The sequence below is a fragment of the Natator depressus genome, chromosome 2, assembly GCF_965152275.1.
Source record: "Natator depressus isolate rNatDep1 chromosome 2, rNatDep2.hap1, whole genome shotgun sequence".
NCBI classification, from domain to species: Eukaryota; Metazoa; Chordata; order Testudines; family Cheloniidae; genus Natator; species Natator depressus.
Window position 1 is genome coordinate 261,781,532 of NC_134235.1, and position 14,192 is coordinate 261,795,723.

At 40.3% G+C, this 14,192-nt stretch overlaps 1 protein-coding gene across 1 annotated transcript in view; it reads left to right on the forward strand.

The window, feature by feature from the left end:
* Window positions 1–7,098, forward strand: part of LOC141981943 (uncharacterized) — a 38,647-nt gene extending 31,549 nt beyond the window's left edge. Inside the window, exons 13-14 of the mRNA XM_074943560.1 lie at window positions 2,823–2,927; window positions 6,989–7,098. The gene's annotated coding sequence lies outside the window, so the exon portion shown is untranslated. The remainder of the gene's footprint in view (window positions 1–2,822; window positions 2,928–6,988) is intronic.
* Window positions 7,099–14,192: the final 7,094 nt, after the last annotated feature.

Below are 14,192 nucleotides of genomic sequence, written 5' to 3' on the forward strand. Positions count from 1 at the left end.
TAAGTTTAAATTAAACCCATAGCATCAAGTTCGGCTCTCATTTTCATCCAGGCACTGAATGCAGCCGTTAGAAAAATTTGGCCCTATTTTCTCAGTATGTTTTTAAATTAAAATTCCTTTCTCAATGTTAGATTTAAGAATGTTTCTCTTATTGTTATGACCCATGGGCTGTGGGTCCCTCTGAGATGAGTATTTGTCAGCTGAATTGGTTTATTCTCAAGTTGTAGGTGCATGAGTGAAGGAGTTTGTAGGCTTGTGCAGAAGCTGCTCTGCAAACCAATGTCAACTGAACAGACTGAACCAAATGACAGAAATCACCAGTGCAGACAAGACACCAAGCATCTTAAATAGGTTTTTTTCTTAAATGAGCCTCTGATCTTGCAATCAGATCAGTGTGGGTGCAGGGGCACTGGTTTGTGTGCCTAGCATGTGTCTGTATAGTGCCTTGGTCAATGGAGTCCCATCTCAGCTGGGGCCTCTTGGTGCTGCTGTGATACATCATATGGTCTGCCCATGTGGATCTGATTACAGGATGAGGGCCAGAGTCTGCCTTACAAACATAAGGTCCAAAAGGATCAGAGGCTAATCTGGGACTGCTCTGGAGACAGAAAATATCTGAAAGCTGATGTAAAGAATTTAGGGGGCAGGGTATGAAACAGCCCTACTTTGGTGTCTGATGTGCATGTCAAGTTTCAGCCCAAAGCAATTTAAGCTGTCGAGATTTAACTCCTCAATCAGCTTCATAATTAACACGTCAATAAACCATAAAGTATCTTCACTGGAATGTGACTCCGTAAGAACAAAGATCCAAGCTCAGGAAGCACCGAGGGGCCAATGGCAAGTGAGAGCTCTTGAGTTGTGTCTCGGAGCTGATTCTGCCAGATGAGAATATGACCTTGCATTCCTCTAATTTTCTGTCCTTGGAAACAGGTTCTGGGATGGGTTGTGGAGTCATGGCATCCAATGCATTTACAACCCCCTGTGGCCTCTGAATAAACTTCATTGCAAACTGCAGACATTTCCCTATCCGATGAAGTGAGCTGTAGCTCACAAAAGCTCATGCTCAAATAAATTGGTTAGTCTCTAAGGTGCCACAAGTCCTCCTTTTCTTCCTGTGGACAATAATGGCTGCAATTCAAGCTAGGGAGAGGAAGGTGGATTCTCACGTCACGCGATTACTGAGTCAGGAGGGGAGAATGGGAACAGCTGAAAAGAAATTAATAGACTGTGAGAGGACAGTGATGGAGTTTGATAACCAGCTGGGGAGTAAGTGGGCTGTGGTGGAAACTCTGATCCAGGAGTACAATCTATTGCAGAGAACGTGGAGAACCTGCTGAAGAACAAGAACTTCTGGATTCTGAGACTTCCCCAGGCACTAATGGTGAAGTTCTCAAGTTAACAATATCTCAGCTAGTAGCAGGAGCAAAGCCTGACTCTGAGTCAGACATTAAAGAGGTGTTTAGCATGGGCGGAAAGAACTTTTTGTGATTAACACACACAACTGAGAGTCATAAGATCTGGGTTCTATTTCTGCTTCTGCCAGAGACTTCCGGTGAAACCTTGTGCAAGTCATTTATGTTACCATAGTGCCTAGGAACCCCAGTCTAGGATCAGGCCCCATTGTGCTAGCTGCTGTACAGAGAAGTAACAAAGAAAACAGTCCCTGCCTTAGAGGGGTCGCAGTCTAGGTGAGGGACAGGATGCAACAGGTGGGCGGAACAGACAGCTGGGGGGATGAATGGATGATAAAGCACAGTTTAGCCAAATCTAGGACAAAAGTGAGGATCACATTTTTAAAATCCGTCTCTTCTTAGGGATCCCTCCGTTCCCGGTTGCCCATCTTCAGACGTGTAGGGCTGGCCTGGCTGTTTCCGCCTCTGAGATTCTGGCTTCCGATATATAATGTGAGATACCCAGGAATGGAGGGCCACTGAAGCTACTACTGATAACTTGGAGTTTTGCCTGTCTGGGTCTAAGATCCCTGTTTTAGTAGGGAGGGGAAATAGTACTGGCCTGCTTCTCTGGAGTGTTGTGAGGATGCATTCACTGATACTTGTGAGGCACTCCTGTGAGCCCCAACACCGGATCATCTGGGCATTTCAAATATGTTTGTATTTCAAGATACAGGGCTATTCAGCTAATACCTTTTATTCAGCAGTTCAACTGAACTGCTGTATTCAAGTTTAATGAAATGTTGAGTGTCTCAGTAATGAATTGAGGATGCAAAGGAATGTGAATTGCAAAACAGAAATATGGTGGCAGTAATTTGCACAACAATGATACTAGGGGAATGTGAGGAATGTTTATATGAGGACTTTTATATTCTCCTACTCCTTTTCCTATTTAATAATAATCCAGTTGAATAAGGAAGTGTGGCATGTGAATGCTCATGATTTCAAGTCCTGGTGATGTTTGATGACATCTTGTTCTATTCCTCCTGGGAGACGTGGGATAATTCAGGAGCTTCACAAGAATGTGATGGCGAACTATGAATCTTTGACCCCTTTGGGTGAAGAGAATGTTCCACTCCCTTATTAGAAGCTTGGTGATCAGTGACGTTCCACTTCCAGCGTTTTTTCTCTACTTGCTGTGGGTTCTGGAGGGTCAAGGCTGAGAGGTGTCTGAAATCACCATTGTTCTGAATGCGCTGTTGGGAGCAAGACCTACCTCCTATCAGACTTTTTACTTTTCTGCAGATTCCTAAGTAGTTTCTTTGCTTTGGATCACCCTTCACCTCCAGTTTCACAAGCAGATTGCTCAATAATCATTTATAATTCCTTCCAGCTAACGTTTAAATGAATTGTATATTTTTCCATAAACAGATTCTACTATTTTTGACCCCTGCCTAGTAGCCTACAGTGAGCAAGACGGGGGAGCCATGTGTCAAGGATCAGGGGGACTCTGAGGAGTGAGAGATTCCTGTACAGGTGAGTTACACAAAATACTGCAGAGAGAGGCTGGAGAAGAAAGGAAAACTCTGTAGGGAGAGGGCGTTGAGAGAAAGGTGAAGGGCTGGAAAGGAAAAAAGTAGCAAGCTCTCAGAAGTTCTCTTGCAAATTAGTTACTGAGAACAGAGGATGGAAAGAGCGACAGAGATTTTGGAAAAGGTGATAAGGTTCAGAGCAGATCTTAATCTAAAGGGAATAGAGAACAGGAAGTGACTCAGGGTCTTGGAGAGGCAAAGCGTTCCATATAGATAAGGTACCATAGTGTCTGTACCATCACATTCAGTACAACCATGGGGAGGAGGTACACAGGCTGGGGATGCACAATGAGTAGAGGGCAGTGTGGGTGGCTGTGCAGTTGCAGAGCTGGTGGAATGAGTTTGAGGAGAGCTTTGCAATGAGGAGGACAATCTTGAATTAATGTCAGAGATTGTAGTAGGAAGCCATTGAACATGACAAAGGATTAGACTGATACAGTATCTAATATCAGCCATGTCACAACCTAGCCTTCATTCTAATGGGAACAATATTGTGCCTGAAAATCATTGTGTTTGCACTGTTCTGTCTGCAATGAATTGTGGTGCAAATATGAGTAGTTAGGCATGGCACTATCTGATCTGTTTGTGGCTAGACCTCTGACTACTTTGATTTAGAGAGAAATCTATAAAACTCTGGTCCATGGTCATATTTCACAATCACAGCTAATATAAGAGACTAGCTCCAGAATTCAGGACCTCCCACAGATCAGAGTGGAGGGATTTTGGAAGATCATGAAACAGGGAAGTGCAGTATTATAAACCAGGTGTGACTAGGAGATAAGTAAAGACTTTATCAAACTCTGTTGTAAGATTTGGGAAGGAATTTGGTAACATTGCATTGGTTCCTGTGTGATAGCAGGATCTATGATGCTCCTCATTTATGCTTTTTAATTTCAAAACCTTTTGTTCATGTTAATCCTCACAAGATTCTCTGAACTGTTTCATTTTACAGATTGGGAAACTTAGGCAGGCTGGTTAAGTAATTTAGTCATGGCAGCAGAAGGCGGAGGTATCTGAGCAGCAGTTAGAATTCAGTCATCCTTTGTAGGTCACACAGCTCATTTCAAAAGGAAAGGCTCGTGTCATGATCCAGTCAGTGTGGGATGCAAATCCAGACCAGTGAGAGGTTGCATCACTGCCTGCTGTATAACCTTGGGCGCCTCACAATGCTTTGCTGCTGTTGCTTCCAACCTGGGCCACTCCCAATCAGCCTACCAGCATGCAGGTCACATCCTGAGTGTCTGTGTGGTGGACAGTCCTGGTTCAGCAGCCCTGACCCCAGCAGTATAGTACAGCCTCATTCAGACTTCCATCCGCCTGGGTTACTACTTGCACCCTGAGACACTCCCAGTTCCACATTTTCCCAAAACCATGAGCTCTGCAATGTCCTGGACTGTTCCGAGAAATAATACAGTTAATTTGTTCCTCTAAAGACACAAAAACACATCACAGCTTATTAGCTTAACTGCAGTGAATATATCCTTCCCTTCAAACACATCACTGAATTGGTTTATAGTAAAATAAAACAAACTGATTAATAACAGGACATAGGTTAGATGATGCTAAGTAAAAGGCAAAAAAATTAGAAAGGGTTATAAGCAAAAGTGAAAACACATCTAAAAGTCTAAAACTTAATTTAGCAAGATACAGACTTTGTTCAAGATACTCTCTCACCAGTCATTATTCTTCCCAGCCAGGGCTGACTTTCTCTCAGGACTTTTCACAAAAGCACAAGGGGCTGGTTTCCTTTGTCTTCCCAGGTGAAAGATCTTTGCCTAAGCAGGTTTCTCATCTAAATTCAGTTTCAGAGACTTCAGCTCTCCCGGTTGAAGGACCTGTCTTTCTAAGCTTGCAAGAGCTCTGGCCTTTTGTGTCTGTCTAGTGATGGATGCCTGAAATGGCTTATTATCTGTCCTTGCTTATATCTCCCGAAGATCAATAATCTTGCTTCAGGAGGCAGGAAGCCCTCCTGTGTACTCAGGCTGATCTGTCCACCAGGCGCTGAGCTCCTGTGAGCTTCCCATCCCCCTGTACGTAAATAGGGCTTCCATTGTTTTGATTCTACCATGCTTAATTTACACAAGAGACAGGAAAATAGCTGCCCTCCCTCTGCTGTCTGCACGGGAACTATTCCTGCCTTTGTTGGACCACTACACAATAAATAAGTATTCATAACTCCTCCCATAGCATTAATACATTTTACAGTATAAATCACCAGCGTGTTACAGGCATTCATAAAAGACCTTCCATGACACACGACTATTGCATTCAATCAGTTGATTCAGTTGCTCATTATCTGAGGTTTAGAAGCCTTCCCCCCCCCATCCCGGTCTTTATAGCTCAGATAAAGTTTCTCTTCCCAACTGAGGTGTAGCCAGGCTGTCTCTTTCCCCAATTTGTTCCCCATTGTTTATCTGGTATGTAAATGCAACTCTTATTTAATTTATCCCTACTGAAAGCATTAAAAATAAATGAATAAAACATAGATGTTATGTCTTTCCCTAATTTTAAGAGGAAAACATGCTTCTTATGCAGTTAGTACATTTATAAATAAAATCTGGTAAACAAGTGTGCAAAGCCTGAATGACACAAGAATAAAGGAGAAGTGTTAACATTCATTTTTAGAAATTTTTTTTATGGAGTTAGTACTTTGCTAAATGAAGCTCTTGCACAATTATGTAATGACTTTATGACAGAGAGAGGAGAAGTGTTAATACAGCTATACATGTATAACCACATGCAATTTTCTCAGTTTTAGAGAAAAACAGGTTTAGGTTTAAGTCTAGGCTTCCTTGGTCCTGCCTCAGTGAAGGGGGCTGGACTGGATGACCTCTCGAGGTTCCTTTCCAGCCCTACATTTCTATGATTCTATAATTTTAATGAAGTTTTTTAATGCACTTCAAAATAAAATAATTAAATAATTTACAAAAACCTTAGTAATTACAGAAGACAGATTTAATGCATATATATTAACACTATTTTACAAAAAAATCTTTATATGCAGTTAGTGCATTTCTAAATAAAACTTTAATGTCAGAGCAATACAGAAACGTTAATACATCATATATAGAATTATGCATTTTTAGAGAGAATTTTTATGCATTTAGTGCATTTTTAAATAAGGTAATTAAATAATTGTATCTAGTCTTAAAGATGGTAATAAAGAAGTGGTGGTACATACATATATATGTATAATACATAGACAAATACATACGTATATGCACGAAATGTATATAGGCAAATATTTTTATGCATTAAGTACATTTCTAAATACTCATTAAATAATTGTACAAAGCCTCAATGATAGAGGAATAAAGGAGTTATATAAAATTGTGCATTTCTAGAGGAAAATGTTTTTTATGCAGTTAGTACAATTCTAAATAAACAGTAAACAGCTGTACAAAGTCTTAATGAGAGAAGAATAAAGGAGAAGTGTTAAGATGCATTCTTAGAGAAAAATATTTTTTTCTGGAATTAGTATTTTTCTAAATAAAATCTATTAAATAATTGTAGAAAAGGTTACTAAGAAGAATAAAGCAGAAGTGTTACTTAATACATATATATATATATATAATGCATTTTGAGAGGAAAATATTTGTATATGCAGTTAGTACATTTCCAAAGAAAGTCATTAAACAATCGTGTGAAGGCTTAATGACGGAGAAAGGAGACCTTAAGACACATACATGCATTTTTCTCATTTTTAGAAAAAAATACCTTTATATGCATTTAGCGCAGTTCTAAACAAAGCCTTAAAGTCAGAGGAGTAAAGAAGTATTAGTACTGACATATAATCATGCATTTTTAGAGGAAAAGCTTTCATGTGCTGATAGTAGTGTTCCAAATACAGTTCATTAAACAACTACACAAAGGTTGCAAAGTATTAATGACAAAGAGAAAATATAACTTCTCTGTGTGTGTGTAGAGTTATATTTTCTCTTTGTCATTAATTATTTATATAGATATATACTCATATATAACTAGAGAATTAATTATGTCATACAGGATACAGTTGTTCTCCAGCCTCCCTTCAGAGATGACCAAGGAAGTTTTAAAATAACACAAAAAGGAAAAAGGACGAGAGAAGAGAAAAACTTCCCCCACCTCCAGACTGGCAGGAGACAAATGGCAGAAACCCCTGTTCTGGGACCTTGGGACAAAACACACTTCATTGGCTGAGCCTTTCAGCAGGTATCCTTTAACTATGGGACCTTTGCAAAATCACACCTCCTCGAATATTCAATTGCATCACATTTTCCTGAGCCAGTTTGTAGGTTTATTCTAGTCTCATGGCCTTCTATGGGATTATTCTCTGTATCATATTTATTAAAGTGTAATTAATCCCAACAAAATAAGTACGCATATACACGTATCCAACTTTGTACAACACCTATGTAAATTTAAGGGTGGGGGATGAGAAGAGTGTCCATTTAATGCTCTTGACAGGTCTTCTGTTGTGTGTTGCATTACCCAGTTGATGGTAATGTTGAAGAGGGTTGCAGACATGACACACCCCTGACATACTCCAGTTTTGACTTCAAAACTGATCTCACTGTGATCAGCTCTGCACGTAAAGTTGAAATAGAAGCTTTTGATGACATTGATTATACGGAAAGGAATCCCTTGAAGACCTGGACTTCGCAGATGATGTCGCTCTCCTATCACATACCCAACACCATATACAAGAAAAAGCAACTCGACTCAACACATTCAGCCAGCTAATTGGACTGAAAATCAACCGCAATAAGACCGATATCACGACCTTTAATATTGCCTCACCATCACCAGTATGGATAGAGGATTATAATTCTCACCAATGTAGAAACATTCACATACCTGGGCAGCACCATCAGGCAGGACGGTGGAACAAAATCAATAAAGCCAGGAACACCTTCAGGAGCTTAAATACAGTCTGGAAATCATCAAAATACAACACCAAAACCAAACTCAAGATTAATCAGAGCTGCGTAGTGTCAACACTACTTTAGAGTGCAGAATGCTGGGGAATGAGAAAGTATAACATGTCCAAACTGTCTTCATTCCATACAACCTGCCTCAGAAAAATCCTTCGTACCTTTTGGCCCAGAACAATCTCAAACCAAGATCTATTGACACAGTGCAGCCAAGAGGATCTGAGCACCATCATTGCCAGGAGGCGTTGGAGATGGATCGGTCATGTGCTTCGGATGGAAACTTGATTCCATCACCAGAGTAGCAATAAGATGGACACCTGAAGGAAGTGAAAATGAGGCTGCCCGAAAACAACCTTGTGAAGAAGAAAACGTGGCCAAGAGCTGTAGAAGCTGAGCTGAAAACCCTGGGGCACCTCTAGGGAACCACTGAAAGACTCACCAGAAAGAGACAGGAGTGGAGGAGCATCGTCACTGCCCTAAACACCAGAGGCGTAATGCGAACTTGATGATGATGTAAACTTAGCAATTAGCCATATTTGTTTTTTAATTGTGGCCAAGGAATAAACTTTCCTCTTTTTACACATTTCCTTTAGCAAATGTCTTTAAAAATTGCTAGAGAGACCACACTGGAATTACATGGCTAAACTTTATTCCAATTCCCCTTATTCCATTTACTCAAAGTAATGTATTTTTTCAAAAATATAAAAGGTTATTAGAAATTAGCACCTATTGGCTTAGATGGTATTAGAGGACTCTTAATTTTTAGTAAAGCTTTTGAAAGGCCCATAAACTTCTTATTCTTTTTTTAGCAAAACATACAACATGCAAACACACACACAAAGTACCACTGATACCCCCTCCCTGCCCTACTTCCAAAGACAAGTATACATTTAAGCCAACCTGTATACTATTTTATAAATGACTGTAAGCATATATTCAAACTAGTTTTATAATTAATTATAGGTAAGACCCACTCACACACATCTTCACACTTATTTTTCTGCATTATTTTATACAAAATACACACACAGCCTAACTTAAAAGAAATCTGGTGGTGTAAAATTGTTTAATACACCCCAAGCAGGCAAAATGCAGACCTAGTTTAAACTATTTTATGTAAAAGTTTTACACTTTTTACCAGAGATAATAATACTGACCCCTCCCTGCACTCACAAACACACATACATACACACAGCACCAACAGCCGCCCCTCCCTCTTCCTTCCCAGAGCAATTAAACATACATTCAAACCAAACTGTATATTATTTTATAAACTACCTGAAGCATAAATTCAAATTAGTTTTATTTTATAGACGTCTCTCTCTCATTCTCTCTCTCATGTGCGCGTGCGCGCGCACACACTTATTTTTCAGTATTATTTGATAGAAAACCCACACACAACCTAACTTCAAGGAACTCTATTGCTGTAAAATTGGTTAATACACCCCTGTATAAGACAAAATGCAAGTCCAATTTAAACTACTTACTGTATAAAGTAACATTGTAAATGTTTAATGTAAAAAGAGTTGGTAACGCTTTTAACCTCTATTTTCCACAAACTATTCCCTCTTTGTTATGGTAACCCAAGAACTCTTTCAGAATTTAAGGTACAGAATGTACATTTAATTAACATTATTAACATGGATTTAATAAATAAAATAAAAACAGCAATGGAATATTAGGGAAACCTATATTTGGTATTTAAGAGGCAGTAGATACAAATGTTCTTAACATTCAATCTAAAATACTTTAGCAGTAACTATTTAGCACTATTAACTTATTAGACACATTTAGCAAAATACAAAAAAGAAATTAAAAATCATTGAACACTTAGACACACTAACCCAGACTTTTAAAGATAACACACAAAAACAGAGCTGGAGGATGAGAGTTGGTCTGGATTCTTGGGAGTGTTGCAGGGTCATTTTAGTAAATGTTGAAAATCTTTATTTTGTTAAACACTTTTATACCTGTTCTTTGTAGCTGCCATGCTTTAGCCTGGGGGAACCACATGTCATACAAAAATTCTCCCCAGCCTCATGACACATTAGATTATGCCTTTGGTTTTTCCAGCTTTTCTAATCATTTTTCACAGGGGGCCAGAAATCACATTTACAAAGGCCTCAGGAGTTATGAGAGTACATCCTGGGGCAAAACTGCAAGACTGGTCATTTCTGCAGAATCCCCCCCCCCCCCCCCCCCGTACCGTAATAACCCAATTCCTTGTCTTTGCAGCCTGAGTGATATTTTATAGAATTACCTGAAAAGCAAAAAGACCTTTTGTTCATCCGTACCCCAAGACACACACTAGACCCTCAACGAAGAGCAGTGACTAGACATGAACCCTAAAGGAATGAGGAGGGAACAAACCTACTGGCTGCACTGGTGCAAAACTTCAAGCTCAAACATATTTTTCCCACTGTTACAAAGCCCTGCATTGTAATCAAAACGCACCAATAGCTTTACTTCTGGAGCAATATTTTAGAGAGCTAGCTGCAGAACAATTGCTTTCCCCCCATTTTATTTGTCATCACATTGAAGTGGTCCCAAAGAATTCATTTCCCTGCCCTTTTGTAAAACTCTTCACTGCATAGCGCCTTTAAACCTGTAAGCTGCCGCACGCCCTCCTCCCCCACCGCTCATAAATAAGACATTTTGATTTTGCCTTAACCAAAGAGGAAGAAATAAAAATTCCATTATATTTAAAAGAGACACTGTCCCACCTTTAAAATCTAGTGTTACCTTGTTTTGAAAGTTTTGTGTACACCCTATTGCCCAGCATACAAAAACCCCCAACCAAATAAAAACTTCCCTACAGGCAGTTTACAAAGATGGGTATAGGCCTCTTAATAGGCTCATTGCTTGTAGAATGCACCCTCCTGCGGTATGCCAAATTTCAAAGCAATCCAACAAAGCATGTTGATTTTAGAGCACTTAGAATGGTGTACCTTTAAACAAATGTCTTGTCACAACCTATAATACAAGGGATCTTGTGGCTGAGGAGCAGCTGTCCAGCCCTCCACATAACGAGGGAAGGCAGTGTCTCAGTGGGATTCCAAGGACCTGGGTTCTACTCCTGCCTCAGCTACTGGCTTGGAGAGTTACTGTGGCCAAGTCACTTAATTGTTTGTGCCTCAGTTTCTCCTCCCCTTCTGCAAATTACTCTGTCCAGTACAGCTTTGTTGTTATTTAAACAGCACAAAGGTGTACTAGACACTTCACAGAAGGAATGTAGACAAGGCTTCTGCCCTGAAGAGTTTACAGTCTAATTTTAGATGTGATGCAATGACTCAGAATAACAAACAATGGGGTGGGGGATGCCCTTCCAACAAGTATGGCAACCAATGGCAGCAGAGAGCTATGATGCTAGGTTGCTATTTATATGCTTCAAAAAAGCAGCCTTTAACAAACTCCGAGAACTGGGAGGTGAGTTCTCAGGGGAAGAAAATCGAAGGGAAAAAAGAGTTCAGGAGAGCTGGCAGTTCCTCGAGGAGACAATATTAAAGGCAAACTGAAAACTATTCTGATGCAAAGGGAAGACAGGAAGAGTAGTAAAAGTAAGGAGCTCTTTAAGGACCTGAAAATCAAAAAGGAATCCTACAAAAAGTGGAAACATGGTTAAATTGATAAGGAAGAGTACAAAACAGCACAGGTCTGTAGGGGCAAAATCAGAAAGGCAAAGGCACAAAATGAGTTACACCTGGCAAGGGACATAAAAGGCAATAAAAAGTGGTTCTTTAAATACATTGGGAGCAAGAGAAAGAGGAAGGAAAGTGTAGGTCCTCTATTTATTTAGCAGGGAAGGAGAGCTAATAAATAACTGATGAAATCAAGAAAGCTGAGGCGCTTAATGGCTATTGTGCTTCAGTTTTCACTAAAAAGGCTAATGATGACCAGATTTAAAATTTTTAAAGCTAATGTTAAAAAAATGATATAATACATAGGTTGGGGAAAGAGAGTCTGTACATCTGGGTATAGCGCTTAGATTATCCACAAATACAAAGTTTGTTTTTAAAAGACACATGATACACAGAGTACATAATCAGCAATAACCCAAATTTATGTGAATAGATTTAACAATACAGTTTAGAAATTAGAATCTGAATACTCGGGTACATCACTCATGAAAAGTTGTACAGGGATTTGGTTGTGGAAAGCAAAATATATCAATGAGTGAGATTGTCCCTCAGTAAACACAATGAATATTAACAACCAGGGGGAAGGAATACAAGCCAGAATAGGGAAAGAAAGGTTAACGAATATTTAGATAAGTTAGATGTATTCAAATCAGCAGGGCCTGATGAAATTCCTCCTAGGGTACTTAAGAAACTAGCTGAAGCAATCTTGGAACCGTTAGCAATTATCTTTGAGAACTGGAGGACGGGAAAGATCCAAAAAACTGGAGAAGGGCAGACGTAGTATCTCTCTCTTTACAAAGGGGAACAAGGAGGACCCAGGGAATTATAGACCAGTCAGCCGAACTTCAGTACCTGAAAAGATACTTGAGCAAATGGTTAAACAATTAATTTAGAAGCATCCAGAAGACAATAGGGTTATAAGGAATAGTTAGCATAGCTTTGTCATGAACAAATCATGCCAAACCAACTTAACCAACAAACCAACTTCTTTGACAGGGTAACTGATCTAGTGGAGGGGAGAAGCAGTGGATATGATATACCTTGATTTCCGTAAGGCTTTTGACACAGTCCTACATGACATTCTCATACGCAAACTAGGGAAATATGGTCTAGAATGATGAAATGACTATAAGGGTGTGTGTGTGCACAGTTGGTTGAAATTCTGTACTCAAAGAGCACTTATCAATGGTTTTCTGTCATATTGGGCGGGTGTATCTAGTGGACTGGGTCCAGTACTATTCAATATTGTCATTACTTGGATAGTAGAATGGAGAGTATGCTTATAAAATTTGAGAAGCCACTGAGCTGGAAAAGGATGCAAGCACCTTGGAGGGCAGGTTTAACATTCAAAATGACCTTGACAAATTGGAGAACTGGTCTGAATTCAACAAGATGAAATTCAATAAAGACAAGTGTAAAGTTCTACACTTAGGAAGGAAAAATCAAATGCACAACCACAAAATGGGGAATAACTGACTGGGCAGTAGTGCTGCCGAAAAAGATCTAGGGGTTATGGTGGATCACAAACTGAGTATGACTCGTCAATGTGATGCTGCTGTAAAAAAGGCTAATATGATTCTGGGGTGTATTAACAGGAGTGTCATGTATCAGAAACAGGAGGTAATTGTCCTGCTCTACGCGGCACAGGGGAGGCCCCAGTAGGAGTACTGTGTCCAGTTCTGGGTGCAACAATTTAGGAAAGAGGTGGGCAAATTGGAAAGGGTCCAGAGGAAAGCAACCAAAATGATAAAAAGAAAAGGAGTACTTGTGACACCTTAGAGACTAACCAATTTATTTGAGCATAAGCTTTCATGAGCTACAGCTCACTTCATCGGATATGAAGTGAGCTGTAGCTCACGAAAGCTTATGCTCAAATAAATTGGTTAGTCTCTAAGGTGCCACAAGTACTCCTTTTCTTTTTGCGAATACAGACCAACACGGCTGTTACTCTGAAACCTGTCAAAATGATAAAAGGTTTAGAAAATCTGACCTATGAGGAAAGGGCATGTTTAGTCTTGAGAAAAGAAGACAGAGGGCAGACCTGGTAACTGTCGTCCATTACATTAAGGACTGTTAGATAAGAGGATGGGGATCAATTGTTCTCCCTGTCCACTGAAGGTAGGACAAGACGTAATGGGCTTAATCTTCAGCAAGGTAGATTTAGGGTAGGTTTTCAGGAAAAGCTTTCTAGGGATAAGGGTAGTTAAGCTGGGGAATAGGCTCACAAGGGAGTTTGTGGAGTCCCGATCATTGGACGCTTTTAGAAACAAGTTGGACAAACACCTGACAGGGATGGTCTAGGTCAGCAGTTCTCAAACTGTGGGTCAGGACTCCAATTTAATGGGGGTCACCAGGGCTGGTGTTTAGACATGTGGGGGGGCCCAGGGCCAAAGCCCGATTCCTGCTGCCTGGTGACCGTCCTGGGGTCGTGCAGTAATTTTGGTTGTCAGAAGGGGGTCGCGGCGTAATGAAGTTTGAGAGCGCCTGGTCTAGGTTTACTTGGTCCTGCCACAGCAAAGGGGGCTGGACTTGATGACTTCTGGCGGGGCCCTCTGGCCCCACACTTCTGTGATGCGATGCTCATGATGCTCATGCGATGCCCTGCAATGCAGCTGTGGCCGGCTGTTGCCCCCGGAGCCTCTGAGATGGGCCTGGCAG